Consider the following 4,042-nt stretch of genomic DNA (forward strand, 5'->3'; position numbering starts at 1 on the left):
ACACTGTAATATAGTTGTAAACAGATATAAAGACACTTAAAGTCTTTATTAATTAACAGTATTTGTCAACAATTAGTACTAGAGGTATAGTTGACATATATCTAACGCATTCTAGTTTTTATTAAATGTTTATATACTTATAAATGCTAAATGGTGGAGGTTAAAGGTTTATTTTTAAATTACTGGCTAATTTTATCTCTTCAGGTCTAATAATAATAATTGTTGTTTACTTCAGTTCATTAATTATGGAAATATGCAACCACTGAAGATGGTTCGCAGGTTCTTCATTTAAATGACGAGGAACGACGGGACTAACCTACAACCTACGTTTGAATGTCTAATACGTCAAACTGGAATATAAATGTTACAGAAAAAGGTTTGAGGGAATTTAATGAGAACATTTTGAGTTGCCTTTGTTTAACCTCCAGTGACCTTCTTAGTGTTTCATTTAGGTTTATTTTAGGTTCGAGCATCTATTTCTCTTCCTGACTAAGCTACACACAAAGACCTGAGTCGACACATTGATGGAACAGATTCAACATTTCATCTCCTGGATTTATTAGTTTTGATCAGGCACAGCGGACAGAACAAGATCCCCCACACACAGAAAGTGCCAAGAGGCCGCAGACTAAAGCTGGCGTCGACTCAGGTCTCTTAACTTCGAACATTCCTCGGAGCTACTCAGCTCGTTTTCATCCATCCAGCACAAAACTTAAGTGAGGATTTCTATTTTTCTACGTAGGTTTAGTGGTTACACATCAGTTTAGTTTTGATCGTCAGAATGAAAACCAGCGTCTCAGGTCATAAAACTCCTCAGGGTTGTAAAATAAAGATCCCTCTCTCACAGAGTCTGTATATATATATGAGCACCACCGGGCTGTATTTGTATATTGTGATTCCTTTGAGACACTTCTCATTAAGTTATTTGAATATTGGGCAGTTATCACAGAGTCTGTGTCGGATGTTTTTTGGCGGAGGAACCCGTCAGCCGGACTTCCTGTAGTTAAAGTCCAGACCCGATAAGAGAATAATGTATTAACCTCCTCCACACTTGTTCTGTGGCGTCTTTGTGTGCAGGACTCTCAATGATTGTGAGCACAACTCATTTCTTCACTTCTGTTACAAAAAGCAAAAAAAGGGATTTTTTTTTAACTTTCTGCCTTATTTTGTCAGTTTTGGATGTTTTGTGTTTGAGCAGTGATCTAATGTAGAACCTGGTTCTGCTGACGATATGATGAAATGATTAATAATGTTGTTATTGTGATGCTGAGCTGATCGGTGCTGGCAGAGACGTTACTCTGCTGTTGGAAAAGTGACGCATCACAAATGTAGTCGTAATCACTGGAGACTGTTTTTGGAATCGGTTTTAAACACTGTTTGTTTGTTTCTGCCTTTAAAAATGCTTTGAATGATTGTTTAAAGGTTTAAAACAACATTGTTCTGTATAAACTGGTGACTAATGAGGCCAAAACAAACCTGTGCAGGTATTTGTAGGTTTGTTTCTGCTGCTAACGGTCACTGAGCAGCACGAAGGGACGGTCGGACAGTTAAAGGCTGCACCAACAATCACACATTTATGCTAAATAAATAAACATAGGCCAGTGAAAACCGGCCTGTTCTCATTCCCAAGGTGTTAAATACGATGTCACGGCCCTCTGTGTCTCCATACAGACGCACCAGGAACCCTTCAGTGTCTTTATGTAACTTATTTTAGACCCTAACCCACTGACAGAGCTTAAAGTGTGAAGTGAAGCCAACATGAAACGGTCTTAAACCTGCATTCTTTCTTATGGCCAGCAGGGGGCAGCTCCATGGGCTGCAACAAATAAATCTGATAGTATTGAGCTCTTATGGAGAAAATGCAGTCGCTTCCTCAGTCTGATTTATTCCCTCCAGTAAACAGTTTCCTGGCCTGATTTCCTGCGTCCTCCAGTCTGCTAATTTCAGTCTTCTGTCATCCAACCATTGAAGCTATCATTGATATAACATACATAAGGTCACCATTATAGAGTCAACACGAACCATGGGGGAATTAGCATATTTAAGAGCAAAGGAAGAGAGGAGAGGGAAGCTTCCTGAACTCAATATAACATAGGAACAAGGACATACCAATGATGCACTGGGAATGAGATTATGATTCACGGCATGAAATAATGGTATCTGGATTACATTTTAAATCTGCTTTAATGTAGATTCAATATTATACTAGATGGTAGACCAACGTTACACAATCATAGGGAGGGGGGGGGGGGAAGGGGGCGAGGAGGCTTGTAATCTTAAATTTTGAAGTTAGATCAGATTCTTATACATAGGAAGGAGAAAATATCACAGATTCCATCTCATTATATATATATATTCATCGGATAAACCAACACGGACTTGACAGCATGGCTCACAAATAGTATATATTACATTTACATTTCACATTCATCCCACTCCTCCTTAGTTCTCCTTGTTTCTAGTCGTACCTGCAGATATATATAGCTCCGCATTGGAGTAGAATACAAACAGTGTGACGATTATTTCATTGGCTTCGATATAAAACTGTGATCCTGGAAACAGAAAACAAATAAATGAACAGAACAAAGTGGAGATAAATAACTGGAATAACTTTTAACTTTGAGCTCATTGCTTCAGTTTATCATTCAGGTGAAAAACGCGACCACTTCCTGTTTCTCTGCCTCGTCTACGTGCCCACACACACACACACACACACACACACACACACACACACACACGTTTGGATCTGCTGTTAACTTTTCGGAGCTCTTCTCATGTTTTGCACTCTTCCTGTATGACACCTGATTCGTTGTTCACTCAGTTTCTGAAGTATATATATATATAATGCCTTAAAGTATGCAGTGGAAGCATATGTTTGAGATGATGATGATGATGATGATGATATGTGGTTTGTGTATTTTATTTGTTTTTCTTTGCTTGTTAATGAATAAAAACTGAGGAAAGTGCAGTCACAGTAGAAATGTTTCATACAAAGTTATTTATTTATTATTTTATCTTTAAAGAAACGAGGAACTTTAATTTGGTGTTGATTCTGGCGACCCCTGTGGACAAACGTGGTAGTGTTTCTACTGCTTTGTTTCATTGATTTCAAGGGGAATCAGACCCAGTGGCAGCCATTAAAAAATATTTATAATAATAAGTAGAAACAGCCAATCTGCTCAGAGACATTAGCATTAAACTGAGACTCTTTCATAAAGTTTAAATCTCCTTAAATACAGAATTTCATTGCTGCATCAAACAAAATGAATCACCTTAAATCAAGTGCCTGATTCACAAAGTCAGTTTAACTTACAATTAAAGTAATTAAAGTCGGCTGATATTAATATGAATATGAATATTAATATTATTATTAATGATTATATTAATGACCAGCAGTGACACACAGAACATTCAGTTTGTAAAGTTTATGTTCTGTGTGTCACATTTCTTTCTGTACATTCATCAGACTGGAGGACAAAGCGACTGAGCTCACTGTCGTTTATAAAGGTTTCTCTCTCGTCTCATCAGATCTGTCACACACACACACACACACACACTCAAACTTTTTCTTATTTTTCACCACGTCAAGAGTTCTGTCTGCCAAAACAGCGGAAATTAATTTTTAATCAGCTCGCCACAAATCTGATCTGGGGTGTGTTGTTTCTCTCAACCCAAAATAAAGAGGGCGAAGTGTGTGTGTGTGTGTGTGTGTCGCATAAAAGAAAAGTGATTGTTGCTAGTTTAAGACTCTTTTTTTTTAACAATATTGGGGAAACAACTCTACATTTGGGACCTGACAAGCTTATTTTTACATAAAGATTTCTTGTATAAAGTATAGACAGTTTTCAAAATAAGTTGCCATAATATATCATCATGTTTATGGATCAATGTGGTGACTCTGTTCGGATATCATTGATGTCACCTGGCATTGAAAACTTCCTGTCCTCAGTTGGAGCAAAGGCCCCTGAAGTGTTCATCCAGAACATTTTTTTCTGGGGCCCTAATCAGAATTTGACCCCCTCCAGTTCCCTCTCCTCCAGGT

General features: G+C 37.8%; 1 protein-coding gene across 2 annotated transcripts in view; it reads left to right on the plus strand.

The window, feature by feature from the left end:
• The window catches only part of LOC118328400 (serine/threonine-protein kinase 4-like), a gene marked incomplete at its 5' end in the record, with an annotated part of 26,032 nt that overhangs the window by 18,539 nt on the left and 3,451 nt on the right, over nt 1-4,042 (plus strand).

This window comes from Morone saxatilis, unplaced genomic scaffold, assembly GCF_004916995.1.
Source record: "Morone saxatilis isolate NCDOM2014 unplaced genomic scaffold, NCSU_SB_2.0 Contig18, whole genome shotgun sequence".
Classification (NCBI taxonomy): domain Eukaryota; kingdom Metazoa; phylum Chordata; class Actinopteri; family Moronidae; genus Morone; species Morone saxatilis.